Source organism: Apium graveolens, unplaced genomic scaffold (genome assembly GCF_009905375.1).
Source record: "Apium graveolens cultivar Ventura unplaced genomic scaffold, ASM990537v1 ctg2761, whole genome shotgun sequence".
NCBI classification, from domain to species: Eukaryota; Viridiplantae; Streptophyta; class Magnoliopsida; order Apiales; family Apiaceae; genus Apium; species Apium graveolens.
In genome coordinates this window covers 57,967-77,288 of record NW_027417790.1, presented here as the reverse complement: position 1 = coordinate 77,288, position 19,322 = coordinate 57,967, and positions in this window count along the sequence as shown.

Genomic DNA, 19,322 nt, shown 5'->3' with positions numbered 1-19,322 from the left:
ATATAACTGTGTTTGATTTTACAAGAAGTGCGGAATTAAAGTAAAATAGAAATCAAAACATAAAGCAATAAAACACAAGGCTTTAAAACTTTCTGGTGGATTTGAACTTATCCACTATATATATATATAAAGAAGAGAACCCTGTGATGCTTGAATAGCACACAGCTGCTTACAAGAGAACTTACAGAATTACAAAGAGATTCTTAACAGATACAGCTATTTCTATCTCTCTGAAATTTATGTTTACTTGATTAGTTTTCTACTTGCTACACTTGGTTTATATATATTACCAAGTTACATGATAGAAAGATAAGACAATAAGACAAACTGTATATAGTCTAACTTCATGCTGCTACATTACTCTATCCAGCATCTTTGAATATCTTCACAATTGCATGGAAATGGTAATGCTTCTTTGTTCTCTAAATCCTGCAATTAGGCTGCCACATTTTATTTGCAAAATACGCGTCGCATGTGACTGTGTTGTTACTGTCAACTGTTATTTTGAATATTATCATCCGTCGGGACTGTGTTGATCATCCGTCGGGAGCTTTGTTGATTACCTGTCGAGAGCTTTTGTAGATCATCCGTCGGGAGTCTTTCTGTCACTTGATTCTATTTCACTTATGCAGAATTACAAGACATCTTATATTTACAATTAGCCAACCTATTCTGCATATCAATCTAGTAGTCAACGACTCAAAGAATCCTACAGTATCTACTCAACTAAAACATTGTTGTTTGCAGAAATGTGCTACAATACTTATTGTTACATAAGCTACACTCTCGATGGGTGTTCAGTTGTCATCCGTCGAGACTATAAAGTTCATCCGTCGGGACTATATTAGAACATCCGTCGAGAGCTACAAAAACACTAAGTTAAATCTACTAAGGCGCTTTGTTCAACTTATCATCAAGTTCACACCATATTCCCAACAATCTCCCCCAATTTATGTCTACTGGAATTGTAGCCATAAATTAAGAGAAACTTGATGATAACAAAACACCCTAAATGAACAGATTAATAATGGTAGATAAAACTAGTAAGTGCTACAATTTATTTGAAGATTGAACAAAGTAAAGTGTACAAAGAGTTCTCACAATCATTTTCAAGGTGCTCCTCTAGTCTGAGCAGATGATTTCTATTTCCTTGATTGTCTTGATTTCTTCTCAAGCTTCCAGTTGTTTTCTTCTATTTGATTTTGGAGTTGTCTATGAAATTCAAATTCTTCAGCATTTGATAGATCCAACTTTTCTTGCATTTACAATAGAGTCTCATTGCTTGAGATGCTCAATTGGTCATCCAATCTGAAGAATCTTCTAACACCTTTATCATCCATGAATTTCATCAGCCAGTAAGGCCTCAAGTGCACTATATATCCTGTAAATGGAATGGATAGAGTTCTTGGAAGTGCATTCGAGGCTTTTCTGCTCCTGAGTTCTTCTATCTTCTTTAGAACCAATTTCTTGGCTGTCACATTGAATCTAAAATTTTTCTTGAAGGATGAGAAGATCTTTATCAAAATAGAACAACTTTCTTGAAAAATTCTGTGAAGGGGCCATATGATCTTTTTCCCACCCTTGTATCTGAACACCAGTCTTTCAGGGAGATTTCTGTGAGCATCAATTCCCCTCACTTCTTCTAATTCATCCATATAGAGATTGATATCTGAAAATTCCTTGATATCACAGATGTATAGAAGATTTCCCTTGTTGACAGTTGGTTGAGCTTTGGTTAAGGTTTTGGTTCTGAGACTCACAGGCTTGACCTTCTTGATTGCTCTTATCTTTGTCTTCTTTATCTTATTGAAGATTGGTAAATTAAGTTCAGGAACAGGCAAACTTTCCCAGTCTATTGGCTCATCCTTGGGAACTATAGGCTCATCATGAAAATTCATTGTAGGATCCACCTTAAATTCCTCATGCACCACTGAAGGCTTGAATGTTTAAGTTGTAGATATAGACTGTTTGGAAATTTAATCTTCCATTTTGTCATCATCAAAATTCAACATTCTTTTAGGAAGAATCTTGTATCTGTACTTCCTTTTCTGTTGAGGTTCCTTTTGCATTTTCTGATCTTGATCTTCAGCTACCACAGGTGGTTTCTCAGAAATCTCAGTTGCAATTTTCACAGCTTGAAGCTTGGCTACAATAACAGCTTGCTTTTTCTTCTGTTTGAGTTTCTTGGCATCTAAAGCAGCCTGCTTCTTTTCTTGTTTGATTCTCTCTTTTTCTTTCTTCTTGGCTTCTGCAAATTGAGGGTGTCCAGCCACCACACAGATTTCTTTTTCATTCCTGTAGATCTTAGCAATTCTTCTTTTTAGCACTGAGTCAGTTAGATCTTTGAAGAATGCATGGACTTTGCCAACAGCTTCTTTTTATCTAGCCTTGGAGTCTCAAACATAAGATCCAAGGGATTTTTGTCAGATGACTTGGGATAATTCCTTTAGGCTTCAAAACCAGGTTGGCTTTTGGAGACTTTATGGATGAAGGTTGGCCATTTTCCAGATTACCTAGACTCATGTCATTCACAGAAATTTGCTTGACTTGAGAGAAGTGTTGAGAGATCTTGTTTGGTTTCTCAATTGGACCAAATTTCTTTGTGATTTCTTCATCAATATTCCTCCATTTGTCATCCAATTCCTTCTCAACTACTGCAACATTAAGCTTCTTGAAATTTGTCTTTAAATCCGACTTAGCAGCTGCTATCTGGATCAGATCAATGCTGTCCAAGACTGGTGGCTTAGGATAATTAATTTCTGGAACAATTACTTGACTACCTTGTATGTTTAGCACATTCTCCCCCTCACTGATTGGCTCTCCTTGACTAACTGGGACAAGTGAATCTTTCTCCCCCTTTTTGTTAGCATCAAGTTGAGTGGAGGTAGAAGTTTGTGCAACCACTAGCTTTTGAAGCAACTGAGTTTATTGGGCTTGATGTAAGTGAATTGCAGTGATGGAAGCTTCCAATTTTTTGAGTCTTGAGTCCAAAGAGTCCACTTTCATGAGTTCTCTGTTAATGTCAAGCATGGTAGTGTTGGGAAACTTAGCATCTAGCCTGTCAGTAACGTCCTTCTTGACTTGATCAATTTCTGTCTTTAGCTTAGTGACATCCATAGACTGTTTGAGAGACTTTATTTGATGTAGTGGGAGTTAGTTCAGTAGAACACCTTAGTTAAGGTTTGGGTTGGGTTTTTGGTTGTTGTTGGTTGAGTTTGTTAAGTAAAAACCTTGGAGAAAGGAGAGTATTAGTTTCTGCAGAAAATCAGTTTAGTACCCTGAGGTTTAGAGTGAGTTTTGACCATGCCATTGTTGTGCACTTTGAGGCCCAAGCCACCGAAGCTAGAATTAGGAGTATATAAAAGGTTTTAGGTGTTGGTTGGAGGTTTGCAAGTCATTTGGTTAGGTGCACAAGTGGAATCACAAAATCTGTCCAGCAGGGGACAGTTTTGTTGCAACTTAGAAATAGGACGTTTTGACCATGTCATGGGTAGGCCCTCATTAGGCCCTATTGGGCCTTAGTTAGAGGGAGTGTCAGAGGAGTTTTTCCAACCATATTCCATAGGATTTGAGTTATAACCATGTGTCACAAGTTAATCCAAGTCAGGGTGTTTTCTGCCCAGAAAAACAGGGGAACCATGGATTTTAAGCTTAGGCCCAAGGAGGCCCAAGCTAGGCCCTTGAGCCACATCAAGTTTGGGAGATGCCTTATGGTCAGAAGAGTCTAGTGTAGAATTTTTGGAGGAAAACTTGTAGTTTAAGAGTGTCTAATGCACTCAAGAAGCCATAGATGTCATTCTGAAATTTACTCCAGTGAGCACTTTCACTTATCACAAAGTTTTAGAACACTTAGGAGTGAGATCTAGGTTGACCACTATGGTTTTAAGATAGTATAAAGCCATTAGAGTGAAAGGCCCAAGTGAGGGTCAATAGGTTTTGGATAGTTTAGTAAAGGCACATTGAGTAAGGAAGCCAAAATTTGGAGACTTTGTCTAGTTTAGCGACCAAGTGACTTAAGTTGCGAGTCGAGATCATCCAAGCCTAGTGTTGCATTTTGGTGTGTGTGATATTATTTGGTATTAAAATATGATATGTAAGTATATGTTTCCATGTGTGCAATTATATTTATAAGGTGATTATTAATTGAGTGCATATAGGCCTAAGTGCCATTTGTGTTTAATTTCGGGTTGTAAATAGGTTAAGTTGGTGAGAATATATTATAATAAGGTTATTATTATTTATGTAGGATCTCGAGACGAGGGTAAACTTGCTATAAAGGTCGAGTAAAGCTTCCAGTTGCTCCTACCAGCTAGACCAGACCAGCCTTTCTCAAGGTAAGTGATTCAATCTGTCTTTCGTATTCACTATGTGTAATATTTAAGTCATATATATTGATGCGATTATCCTGAGTCATTTTGTTATACTTGAACCAAGTGATTCTTAAGTCTATCTTTGAATTATATAGAAATTCCATGAACCCTCAAGTACGTATTGCGAGTAGATCAAAAGTCTTTTCACGATAGTATGGTAAAGTAATTGGAATGCCTTGATAAAATAAGGAGTTGTTATAATACTTGATTGATCCTCCCGATTAACATGCTAATGATTCCTAAAGTATTGATATCTCACCCTGTTGCTTGAACTCCTATAAAAACTTTACCTTGATACCTAAAAGCCAGATATCCATTAAAATTGTTCATAATTGCTTGATACCCTCTTTCTTACCCTAAAGTTTGACATCCTGATATACCTTAAGCTAATGATCACTTTCTTTATACCTTAACACCTCTGGTATTCTTGTAACCCTTGATGCTTATCTTTTTGATGTTACAATACTTATACCTTGTCTAAGATCCTTGCTTTAAGCCTAGTTCGGCATTTATTCTTTCTCATTATCCAATATCCTTGCTAGAACACCTTGTCAAAGTTCTTGTATATGGAAACTTTTCAATTGCCCTAATAAGTAAAGTCTAGTGGATCATGGCCCTGAGATTTAGTATCATATTTCCAGTGTTTCAAGTTGATCTATAATCCCTTGATAAAAATGTTTACTGTTTAAAGAGATTTTGTTATAAATCGGCATCAGTTTTTGAAATGATTAAAATGTGGATTTTCAGTCCCAAAGGGGGATAAATATTTTCTTTGAATAGTGGATCCGGACTGAGACGCGAGTCCTTTCCACACTTATATTGTAGGCTTAAAAGTTGTCTAGGGATCCCATTAATATTTTAGAACCCAGCGAGGTTCGGGATTACTTCGCGGCTGATCACCGGCTGTAATCCGTAGCGTCATAAAATGATTTTGATTAAGATATGATTTTGAAAATGTTTTGATACAAGCAAATGATGCCATCACCCAAAGTTTTATCTCTTGTTATTTTTGGTTATGTCTTCATATTGTCATTCTTTAATATATATCTCGATTTATGTTTTGTATCGTATTGTTTAGCACTTGTTGAGCATTTGGCTCACTCCTTGCTTTACCCTGATAATACAGCTAGCAGTTATGGTTAGATTCAAGCAGACAGCACGTAAGACCTATGACGCTGATGCGTATGTTCGAGCTCAGGTAGAATAAGAGATAGTTTTGTGTGAGGACTCAATATTAAAATCAGTTGTAATAGATGGTAGTGTTGGGCTGTTCCAAACCCTAAACTGTAAGATCTTGGATTCGGTTATGTTTACTTCCTTTTAAATATTGTAATAGTTATATTTATTTTGTTGTTAAGTTGGGGGTGTGACAAAAACCCTTGGGGATGCACAAGGAACACACACAATGCAAACTGAAGCTAAAGACTCAGTCACTGCACCATCTCAAAGTCATTTTGATGTGGCTCCAATAAATGTGGAGTCACATCTAAAATCTTTAGTAATAGAAGCACCACAAACACCAAACTCTCCCACAAATTCTCTGGATGTGGATATGATCAACACATCAATTCCCGATTCCCCTTCTTTAACTCTGTTGGGGAAGCCAAAATCTAGCGTAAGTGAGCATCATCTTTTGGATGATTTGTTGGATCACTTTCCAATTCTTTCAGGAACTGTTGAAACATCTGTGTCCAAATTTTCATCAATCTGCACAGAGTCCACAATAGTTTCCACTCGAAACTCATTCATTTCTTCTATTCCGATGGATATTGTTCATCTGTCGGTTCGTGATTGTATCCCGATAGATGTGCCTAACAGCAGTCATCCGTCGGCTATCCTAACTATTATCCCGATGGATGTTTCTCATCCGTCGGTACTCTCTACACATACTGAAATTTCAACAATTATTACAATTTCAACAATTATTTCAACAATCACTCTTAGGACTAAGGGAAGAGAGTGAAATGAGTGAGAGGTTGGGTTACTCCCATGAAAAAAGGAGAGGAAAGGAGTGAACTCATGCAGGCTATTTCTTTCAGCCTGGAAAAAGAGAGTGAGAAAAGTCCCACCTTAGAAGGTGAAGGTGAGGGTGTGAGGGTGGTGAGCAAAGGGGAGCCCTTGATGCAACAAAAGAGAGAAAACGAGAGAAATGCGGGTACATGAGTTATAAGAATGGAAACCATTGCTAGTGAGTCAATAAATATCAGTGATGCAGAAAGAGAGAGACTATTTCAGCAAGAATATCAAGCTGGCATAGATTTTATCTCCCTGGATGCTGAGACATTTACTCATCATGTTCCAGCTTATCAAACTCTAGCTGGACATGGCAATGAGGATGCTGAGAGGATGTTGAATCTAGTGCATACAACTGCTTCTCTACAAAGGGCAAAGTATGAAATCACTGTTATGCCATCTATAACTGGCAGTGATCCTGAAATGGCTAAAGTCTCGTTTGGGGATGATGGTGATGATGTGGAGGATGACAGCATGAGCATAGGGGGAGATGCAGATATTCCTTCCTGGATGCTAACTAAAGAGCGTTCATATTCACATCTCTAATCCGCCATATTCAAGCTGATTCATGACACCCAAACAACAATTCAGGCATCCACAAGTGCCATCACTAAAAGATTACTCACAGCACATCTTGAAGCTCTACAAATGCACAAGATTCAAGCTCTCCAACACAGTCAAAGTATGGATGAAATGAAGAAAGAAATTTCTAAAGTCAAACAAGATTTTGTGGCAAGGTTGGATGATAGACTTCCAGGAACCACCATGACTGAGATAGCTCAAAAGCTAAGGAAAGAAGCTGATCTAAACAGAAAGGTTGAGTCTATGGACTCTAGGTTGTCTAATATGGAGAAGTCAGTAGCCAACATACTTGCAAATCAGGAAGCTCAGACTGCTCTGCTCCAACAGTTGGTGGTTGCACAACTCCCTTCTTCTCAACAACTTGATGCTAACAAAAAGGGGGAGAAAGGCTCATCAAGTGAGGGGGAGACTCTGCTCAAACTCAAAATTTAAGTCAGCAAAGTAATTGTGCCAGCAATTACTTTCACTAAGCCACCAGCTATGGGCAGCATTAATCTCATCAATCTAGCAGCAGCAAAACTGGAATCAAATGACAAACTGACAAAGATAGATGTAGCAACAGCTGAGAAGGAGCTAGATGATAAATGGAAGAACATTGATACAGATATTCAAAAAAAATTGGCCAGATACAGAAACCAGACAAAAGTTCTCATCACCACTCACAAGTCACACAAATCCCAGTGAATGAAATAAGTCTTGGTAACTTGGAAAAAGGCCAAACTTCATGCATCAAATCTGCAAAAGCTAATCTAATTCTGAAGCCAAAAAGGAACTATTCAAGGTTCTCATACAAAAACCCTATAGATCTTATGTTTGAGACACCTAGGCCAGATGAGAAGAAGCTGTTGGCAAGGTCAATTGCATTTTACAAAGATCTATCTTATTCGATTCAAAAGAAGAGAATTGCCAAAATTTATAGGAATGGAAAAGAGATCTGTGTGGTGGCTGGACACCCTCTGTTTATAGAAGCTAAGAAGGAAGAAAAAGAAAGGATCAAGCAAGAAAAGAAGCAGGTTGCTTTAGATGCTAAGAAGCTTAAACAAAAGAAGGAGCAAGCTGCTATCTTGGCCAAACTTCAAGCTGTCAAGTCTACAACTGAGATTTCTGAAAAACCACTTGTGACTACTGAAGCTCAAGATCAACAAATACAAAATGAACCTCCACAGAAAAGAAAATTCAGATACAAGCTTCACTCCAAAAGAAAATTGGACTTTAGTGACGAAGAAATGGAGGACTACATTCCCAAATAGTCTACAACTTCAACTCAAACATCCCAACCCTCAGTGGTACATGAGGAATTCAAGGTATATCCAATAAAGAACTTTTAAGGTGAACCTATAATTCCCAAGGATGAGCCAGTAGACTAGGAAAGCTTGCCAATTCCTGAACTCAATTTACATATCTTCAACAAGCCAAAGAAGACAAAGATTAAAGCAACCAAGAAAGTGAAGCCTGTGACTTTCAGGTCCAAGATCCTAACCAAATCTCAACCCACAGCCAACAGGGGAGATATCTTATACATCTGTGACATCAAGGAGTTTTCTGAAATAAACCTCTACTTGGATGAATTGGAAGAAGTAATAGGAATTGATGCTCATAGACATCTTCATGAAAGGCTGGTGTTCAAGTACAAGGGAGGGAGAGAAACCACATGGCTACTTCACAGGATTCTTCAGGAAAGCTGCTCTATACTGATTAAGATCTTCTCATCCTTTAAGAAGAACTTTGGTTTCAATATAATTGCAAAGCAGTTGGTTCTAAAGAAGATAGAAGATCTAAGGAGTGATAAAGCCAAGAATGCACTTCCAAGATCTCTTACAATTCCCTTCACAGGAAAAAGAGTGCATTTAAGGCCTTATTGGCTGATGGAATTCAGAGATGATAAGGGAGTTTGAAGATTCTTCAGACTGGATGACCAATTGAGCATCTCTAGCAATGAGACTCTCTTGGAAATGCAATAAAAGCTGGATCTATCTGAAGCTGATGAACTTGAATTTCACAGTCAACTCCAGAATCAAATTGAAGAAAACAACAGGAAGCTTGGGAAGAAATCCAGAAAATCAAGGAAATAGAATCAACTGCTCAGACTAGAGAAGCACCTTGATTATGATTGTGAGAAATCTTTGTACACTTTGCTTTGTTCAATTTTCAATAAAGTTGTAGCACTTATCAGTTTTATCTACTACTTTTTAATCTGTATTTTTAGGGTGTTTTGTTATCATTGAGTTTCTCTTAATTTATGGCTACAATTCCAGTAGATATAAATTGGGGGAGATTGTTAGGAATATGTTGTAAACCTGATGATAAGTCAAACAAAACACCTTAGTAGATTTAACTTAGTGAAATTTGTAGCTCTCGGCGGATGATCTAATATAGTCCCGACGAATGAACTTTATAGTCCTGACGGATGATATTTTGACATCCATCGAGAGTGTAGCTTATGTAACAAATAAGTACTGTAGCACATTTCTACAAACAACATATTTAATTCTAGTAGATTATATAGGGTTCTCTGAGTCATATTGACTACTAGATTGATATGCAGAATAGGTTGACTAATTGTAAATATGAGATGTCTTGTAATTCTGTGTAAGTGAAATAGAGTCAAGTGGCAGATAGACTCCCGACAGATGATCTACAAGACTCCCAACGGATGATCAACAAAGTTCCCAACGGATGACCAACATAGTCCCGACGGATGATCAAATTCAAAATAGTTATTGACACTGACAACACAGTCACATGCGCTGGGTGTTTGCAAAAGGAATGTGGCAGCCTGTTAAGCAGGACTTTGAGAACAAAGAAGCATTACCATTTCCATGCAAATATGAAGAAATTCAAAGATGCTGGAATAGAGTAGTGAAGTAGCATGGAGTTAGGCTAGATATATTTTATTTTTTTATCTTGTCTTACTATCGTGTAAATTGGTGATATATAAACCAAGAGTAGCAAGTAGAACTTTTAACTGAGCAAGTTTATTTTCAGAGAAACATATCAGGTTGTATTTTGCAAGAATTTCTATGTAGTTTTTTTATTTTTTCAACTTGTAAAGCAGCTGTGAGCTATTCAAAGCTTCACAGAGTTCTTATTCTGATATATATATATATATATATGGTGGATACATTCAAATCCACCATAAAGTTTTAAAGCCTTATGTTTTATTACTTGGTGTTTTAATTTCAATTATCTTTTTATTCCGCACTTCAGCAAATCAAACATTGTTATATGTATTGAGTTAGAACACTTTCAAAATTAAGAAAAGAAGCCAGAATTACATTCAACCCCCATTCTGTAATTCTTATTGTATTGTTAGAGAATAACAGATATGGCTAACACCGGTGGAAGAGCAGGGCGTGAATCAGATGAGGGTCCTCCGTCTGAGTGCTACAAATGATCAGACTATCCTGGGACAAAAGTAGGGCTGAGCATTCGGCCGGTTCTGTCAGAAACCGAACCGAACCGAATTAACCGAAAACCGAAGTGATAATTTTTTCATAACCGAACCGAACCAAATTTATGCACAAACCGAATCAAAAACTGAATTATTTAGGTTAATTCGGTTCGGTTTCTAAAAACTGAAATATTTGAAATTTTGTGAAAATAATTTAAAATGAAAACAAAAATAATTCGAAATGTTAAAATGATACATATTATATTATATTATATATGTAAAAAATTGAAGATACATACATTCACCAATTGAAGATACATACATTCACCAATTGAAGATACATACAGTTTGTTTTTTTATTTATATTTACTATATTATATTATATGTATATAATATATAATTCAAAAATATATATTTAGATTTTGGTTATTTCGGTTAAACCGAATTAATTTTTAGATTAACCGAACCGAACCAATAATATTTCGGTTAAAATCGAAAACCCGAATTAACCGAAATTTTTGAAAAAATTCAGACCAAACCAAACCGAAATTATACGGTTTGGTTCGGTTTTTCGGTTTCGGTTCGGTTTTGCTCACCCCTAGATAAAAGAATCTGTCATTGCCGCTATTTGACGATCGCGCCGTGTTGTGAATATGTTGTGTACTTGATGATCACTTAAAAAAATGTCTAAGAAGATTTTACTTAGTGAAATTATGTAGCTCTCGACGGATAAGAATTATTGTAATATCCGGGATATATCGTGTAATTATTTTTGCTAATAGATAATTATTATATGTATTCAGTATCTATTCTGTGAATTATTTGTTAAGTGTTAAATATGTTTGAATGTTTAAAAATGTTATTAATTAAGTATTTCAATTTTTATATGTTCCAAATAAAATATAGATAATTGTCATATCTTCCTAATTATTTTTATGTTGATTTGTGAGTTTATAGGAATCATATGAATTTTATAAAATCTTTTTCCGGGTATTTAAAATCTATTTTATAAAAACGGGAACCAACCACCGTTAACCGTTTTTACGTTTTTAGAACCCGAAACTCTTCCGAGAACTCCTTCCTAACCTAATTGCAATATTCCGAGCATTTTCCATGTTTCGACTTTTTCGATCCGGCGTACGGTTTGTCCTGCGCGGGTCCCGGCGCAACATTTTCGATACAATATTCGTTTTGGTAAATCAATAAAACCCGTATTTTCGATAAACGGGAGCTTTTTATTAAACTATCCCAATTATCACCTCGTAGTACGTGTAACCAGGCGCTGAGACCAAGACCGCAGTACAAATTGTACTGATTTGGATAATTATCCCGAAAACCGATATCGTTTGGATCAGTTTTTATAAATAAACGTACCGTTTTATATCCGGAATGATCCAACGGGATACTAATTCTCCGTAATTGTAAATAGCCTTTTACCGTATTTTATTTCGTATCAAAATCATTTGCAGACAGATAATTATATAATTTTTACAGAGAAAAATCATATATTCATAAACCTTTCTGAGAATCAAACCACAAATTCAAGGTGTTAGTGAAATCCGTTTGGAAAGTTGGAGTAACCAATTTGAAGGTCTCAAGGAGTACTATCAGATTCCAGGACCTGTTTTACTGCAGAATCAAAGGTTGATTTTTTTATAAATTTAATTATTTTCGAATTATTTTCATGAAAAATATGAATTTTTGTTCGGATGATTGTTTGTATGATTTGATGATTTCATGTTGTAGAGCTTGTTTTCCTGATGATTTTGGTATATTATACGTCTGATTTGGAGTCCAATAACATGTTCAAATTTGAGTTTGATTTTCGAATTTCAAAATTAGGGTTTATAACCCGTATGAATGTTCTTAATTGAAATTTGGGGGTTTCTTATTCTGGAATAGATTGATGTTGTGATATAGTGGATTGTGTTCTCTGTAAAATTTGCAATCCATTCGTATAAGTTTCATGAATCAACGAGGTCTGTAGAGAAGGGAGTTGTGTTTTGAATATTTCCGAAGTTCGCCGGAAACTGGCAAACTTCACGGCCAAATTCCGGCCAACTCAGGGATTGTTAGATCGATTTGATTGCATGCTTATGTTCCTGGTAATCCGTAGATGTGATCTGGAGCTTGTGGCAAGGTGAGGAGGCCGGAATCGTGTTCTCCGGCCACCCCTGTGTTTTCGGGCGACTGGACTGCAAAATTGCAGTTTAGTCCCTGTAGTTTTGTAAATGATGAAGTTTAGTCCCTGAAGTTTCCAGACTTTGCAAAAATTGGATTCCTGTTTTAAAAATGTTTAAAAATCATATTTCCTATTTATTTTTATTATAAAAATCCGTTTTTAATTTCTGAAAATTCTAAAAATTATTATTTTAATTCCGAAAATTATTTTTAATTCACAAATAAATCTGAATTAATTAGTTAATTAATTTCAGTTAATTTTTAATTGATTAATTAGTCAATTAATTTGAAAATTAATTGATTAATTGATTTAATTAATTATTAATTGATTTTTAATTAATTATTTAATTAGATTTAATTACTTAAAAATGATTTAAAAATTTTGAAAAATAGTTTCGAGCTTTAAAATATTATTCTAAATTATTTTCAAGGCTCGATAATTATTCTAAAATTGTTTTGGAGCCAGAATTGGCCAACCAAACCCTGTTTATTATTCCGAAATTGATCCAACGACCCGTTTTAATTCCGAAAAATGTTTTAAAAATCATTTTAAATACCAGAAAGCCTATTTATGACCCGAAATGTCTTTATAAATGATATGTCATTGATTACGTGATGTATTATGTATGACTTATTGATTGACTGTCGGTTTATATATTCGATGATTACTGTTTATGGCATAACTTTCAATCCGTTAATCGGATTTGGGTGAAACGAAGGGTAGATAGAAGTATGTGTTGAACAGAATCGTATGAGTGGAATATTGATAGATACTTATGATGCCTAGCAGAGTAAGCAAGGCGTAAGAAAGAGAAGCAGGTGATCAGAAAATAGAATTGACATGTAGAAAATACAGCAAGTGAGCAGAGATTAGAAGCGAGGCATAGGAGAAACAGATGAATGGTGGTTGAATAGAGTCGTAGACAAGTACAAGTGAGGTTGGAATCAATTATGATAAGGCAAGTACTTCTAAACCTTTCTCGAGATTTATTGCAAATATTTTTAAATTCTCTTGTGACCTATTGTTAATATTCAAAATAGCTCTCTTTTATATTGGAAATACTTTGAATCCTCTAGCCTTGAACCTGAGCCACATCATTTGATCTTTGAGCCGTAAGCCTTATTCTTTGTGAATCATTTCTTGTGGATTTACCAAATATTAAACCACACAAATACGATACTACTCCACAAATATATATCCATCATATACCAAACACTGGAACAAAATTGTTTATATATACAAAAACTTTTATACTTAACCATACCTTGTGATATCAAAGCACTAAAACTTTGGAAAAACACTATTCATCTAATACCCGATTATCCTACCGGCTGGAGGCCACTTCTTTTATGTATTTTGACATACCCTTTTTGGTAACTATGAACTTTTACCATGCCCTTGTACAAATGTTTTATGGTTATTGATTATGATCTGGTTTTATTGAACTCTATTGTTTATCATATTGAAATGCTTTAGAATTGGATAGTTTTCTTTGTATGGACCAGATTCGTGGTCAGACCATATCGATGGTCAAGTTAGGCCAATGTGTGCCTTGGATCCAGTAGTTAGAGCAGTGCTGTGTGCTTTGCTCGGGGTTAGTGCGTGACTGATCAGCAGCCTAACCTTGGTTTTAAAAACTTAAAATGAATATCCAATTTTATTGGTTGTTTAACAAGAAACTTGATTCCTTTGAATCATCTCATTTATTATTGTCTAACCTCAGTTATTGATAATATGACTTGCTGAGCTAGTTAGCTCACTCTTGCGAATCTTTTTATATATTCTATAGTTAAGAAGGATACGATTGATAGCAAGGTTTCCCGGTTCAATGTTCGAGCTAGGATTCCAGATTATGATTGATCGAGCTAGCAGGAGCTTATGGCAGTAGTGAGATAGCAAGGTTGTAAGAATGATTTTATTATCAATTGTAAGTTAAATTAGTTGGGATTTGGTACGATGTAATAATTAAGGTTGTGGCTTGTTTTCATACTTTAACCTGTTGCGATCCGTGGTTTTGTGAAGCAGGGTCATTATAAATAATATTTCTTATACAGGTTGATATATTGTGTTTGTGTTATGGACCCCAAACTTCTGACCCGGGTTTGGAGGGCGCCACAGGTTGGTATCAGAGCTACAGGTTATAAGTCACTGAAACAAGCCTAGATTGTCGGGATTGGGTAGAGGGTTAGGATTAGGAATAGGAAATAGAAAGATAGGTCATTGTGAGGTTGAGTGCGACTGTATAGTAGGTCTCCGGCACGGTTCGTGTTGCGATTCGGGATTCTTGACTAGCGACGTGATATCCAGGCAACGGCAATGGCAGATCCTGATTTCCCTACATCAACTGATCTTTTGGAACCTTCCGTTTAAGGATCGTCATTTTCTCCCAGATTCGATTCGCGCCTTGTTCTCCATCAGTATTAATGGTATTACTTTCTGTTATGACAGTTGCGCCTCTCCAAGTTATTCAACGCTATTCTATCATCTCTCGATATGAGACTACCTATTCAAGAACCTTCATTTGCTTATTCTTGTTCTTTTGAACATTCAACTATGAATGTATCTTTTCTATCTATTATACACCATATTCTACATCCTTAGTTTAAAAACCTTTCTACCGAAACAACAGCGTTTGCGAGAAGGGACGCGATAGCGGCAGTAAACGGTGAGTATTGAGATATAAATTAAGGTGAGAAGGAGTTTAGAAAGAAGATTCAAGTGTTCTGGAGAATGGCTGTATCCGGTTAAAAGAAGCTATTAGTAATTAGACCACTCATGACTAGCTTGTGGAATGGAGTAGATAAGTGTTGAAGAAAGAGGGTTAGAGGAGATGAGGGATTTGAAGATTTCTTGAAATTAATGATGTTGTAATGATGTGATATTAGCTGACTTGTTGACTATGGGATAGTCTATTCCACTCAATGATTGCGAAGTGGTTAACGGGAGTACTACCAGTATGGGAGCCTTAATGTGAAGCTGCGAATAAGATAACATGCAACGACAGTTGAAGTTTATATCGATTAAGGAAGATAATAGACCCAATGAAGGAGAGGAGATAAATGGAAGTGAATGGACCTTTGAGTGATCATTTCTTTAACTTGGTATTTGGTCATAAGAAGGACAACAACCAACTCATATAGTAAGGACAACCAGATTTGTGATTTTCAGAAATTTTAAAACAAGTTTTCGAAAAAGATTTTTCCTCACAAAATTTCTAAAAGCCTTTTTGAATAAAATAAGTTTTAAATCTTGGTTGTCAAATTACTACTTGAGTTTCTTGTTTGTTAAAAGACCCGGATTATCTGGAAGGTTGTTGTTTCAGACTCAGTATTGTTAATTTGGAGAACGAGGTAACCTGCGATTATGAAGAAGTGGGTGCAAGTATTGTCTGATAGGATTAACAACAGAACCAGCGTACGGAGTAACTATTCATCCAATTATTGGGATTATTAGAGTTCGAAGAATTCATTGATTAAACGGAAGCATGAGCATGACCGAAGAAGATTGGGAAAATTTCCAGACTTTTCTAAAGGAAGAATATTATTAATAAAATGATCGTTATGTTGAATGATTTACGGTTATTCCAAATTAGAAAGAGGAAACTCAAGGTTATCTGATAAGAACGCCATTATGATCAAATTGTTAAAGTATTATACGTGTAGGTACGATGTTACAGATGCGAGACTTAACAAGTAAGAATCTACCATAATGCTTAATTGCGAAGGCATTTTAGCATACTTCTAAAGTTGTTATGTGATACAATTGGGAAATGATTGAGCAAGCTCGAAAGATGAATATAAGTGAAATATGGAGGGTGATCAATGGTATCATTCTTGTCCTCAACATTACAGCGTATATTCCTTTTTAATTCCTAAAAATGTATGAACTCCTTTTCTTAATAAATTCTTTCTGATAACATCAAAATGGAGAATTTTGCATTCCTTTCAAATTTAATTGTTCCCCTCGGGTTTTGCTTTCTGATTGGGACAAACAGTGTTATGATGAAACACTTTGTCGGAATGACAAAGAGTCGGGTGGGATGCCACCTAATCATGTGCTGTATGCCACACGGTATGAAAGACTGGCCATCTTCAGTACTAATGTGGTTGTCTCATTCATATTCAAATCATTACTTTTTCTTTCTCTTCAACTCTAAGTTTATTAAAATTGTGAATCCTTCTATTTGTTTCGTTGTACCGTTGTTCCTTGCGAGAGTTTTTCAAACAAAAGTTAACGTATTATACACTCAGCGGGCAAAGTCTCATCTACCTCGCATGCATGGGAAGGAAACAAGAGCATATGGTAAAAATTACAAATCACTGTCCCTAGCCCGGGATGCATTAACAGTTAAGGGAATCTACTTCAATAAGGGATACGTCTCCGAGAACGAGAATTTGCGATATGTTATTTAGAATATGGATGGGATGACGTGGAAGATTATTATGGATACCTTATGCGTTAAAGTATTAAAAGATATGGGAGCAACTTGATCATATATTTCTCAAGGTTTTATTGATAAGATGAATTATCCTGTCGAATTAATAAGTTTAGGACTAAAGGACTAGCAAATTAAGAACGTGCAGTCATTAAATATGTAAGTACCAATGACGGAATCGATATTTATGGCATTAAGATGTGAAGAATTAATATCATTTGAGATAAGAAGATTTGATATTATTATAAGGAGTAGATTAACTATTCAAGTGTGATGCCCAGGTAAATCGTCGTGACGGAAGATAGTTCTGGAGACGCCAAAGGAGAACATGAAGAAGTTTAAAGGACAAAGGAAAGTAAAGAATTGGTTAAAAATAATTTAAGATTACAGTGACCAAAATATAAGTGCTATGGCGATTATAAATAAGAGTTAGGAGCAGACCGAACTTGAAGATTTTACAGTATCAAGACATATTTCCAGATGAGTTACCAATATTTCCTTTAGATAAAAAAAATGTGTTTATAATTGATTTAGTACGTGAACTGAAGCCAGTGTTCAAAGCCCCGCGCAGAATGGCACCAGATAAAATGAAGAAGTTACTAGAGCAAACGCATGAGATAATTAAAAGAAAAAGCAACTGGACCTAGCGTACCCCCTTAAAGTGCACTGGCACGATGTGTTAATAAGAAAGATGGAAGGGTGAGATTATGTGTTAGCGAAAGCTCAACAAGTTTACTCTCAAAAGCAGATATCTGTTACCTCGAAACCAATGATTTGTTTAACTAAATGAACGAAGCAAGGTATTTTTATAAGATTGATTTAAGACTGGGTATATTACCAAGTGAAAATTGAACTTATGGACATATCAAAGATAATTTTCAGAACTCAGTACTGTTGTTATAAAATTCTAGAAATGTTAGTGGGATGAACTGATATACCAGTGATATTTAAATTTGATGAGTAGAATTTTGAAGGAAGAATTTGGATAAGATATACTTGCGTTAATTAAGAAGAACCATGCAACCTATACAATGATAGCTGAGGAGTCAAAGAAGAAAGAAGCAGTATAAAAAGAGTTTATCAGGTGAAAACTTTAATGGCAGGAGGTATAATTCTTAGTATAGACAGTCAGTAAGGAGGAGACAAAAGGGGATTCAGCAGAAAAATTTAAAGATAGTATGAATGAAGAAAGACCAGAAGCACCAACAAAAGTAAGAAGTTTTATCATGGGCCAGTTATTATTGGAAATTTGTGCAAGATTTCTTAAAAGTTGTAATATTAGAGATGAAGTTAACCAGGAAAAGCAAGAAGGTTATATGAAATGGAGAAGGGTGAAGAAAGCTTTGCGGAGTTAAATAAAAGAATGGTTACAACACCTATTTTATCACTTTGAAATCATCAGGGAGATTTGGTAATTTATAGTGATACTTCTCGTAAGGGAATAGGATGTGTGTTGACGCAAAACAATAAAGTTATTGCATATGCATCCAGATAACCGAAACCTTATGAGCAGAAGTACCCTACTCATAACTGGGAATTAAAAGCAACAATAATATTCGTTTTGAAAGATTAGGAAATATTATAAGTATAGAAAAAGATGTGCGATATATACGGACCATACGAGTTTGAAGTATGAACTCCCGAGGAAAAGCAAATGTAGTGGCAAGAGATAAGTAAGAAAGAGAGAGAACGAACATAGAGACTGTACCAGAAGAATTATCTATGGACTTCTAGAAGTTGGAATTGGAAGTCAGGGTTCATGATCCCAAAAAAAAGGAGTAAGAATGTATAAGTATGACTTTTCAGTCGGAATTGTTACAGAAGATAAAGAAGCGTCAGGAAGAGGTAATGGATCAGGATATAAATCGTTTGGTAGGTGAAAAATTGTGCACGCAAAAAAAAAGGGACAATCAAGGTATTCTTATGTTTTCTTCTAGAATTTGGATTCCACCAGTGACGGAATTGAAGAATGAAATTTTACAGAAAGCTCATAATTCAAGGTATTCAATCCATTCAGGGAGTACCAAGATGTATAGAGATTTAAAGGAAAATTATTGGTGGCCGGATATGAAGAGGGAAATTGTGGAATGGATTAGCAGATGTTACATACATCAAAGAGTTAAAGTAGAACATTAGAGATCAAGTGGATTGCTACAGCCATTGGAGATTCCAGAGTAGAAGTGGGAGCATATCGCCATGGATTTCATAGTTAGGTTATCAAGCACAAAAGCTAATCATGATACCATTTGGATTATAATGGATAGATTTACCAAGTCAGCTCATTTTCTGTCTATAAATGGAAGATTTTCACTGGACAAGTCAGTTCATATGTACTTAAAAGAAATTGTA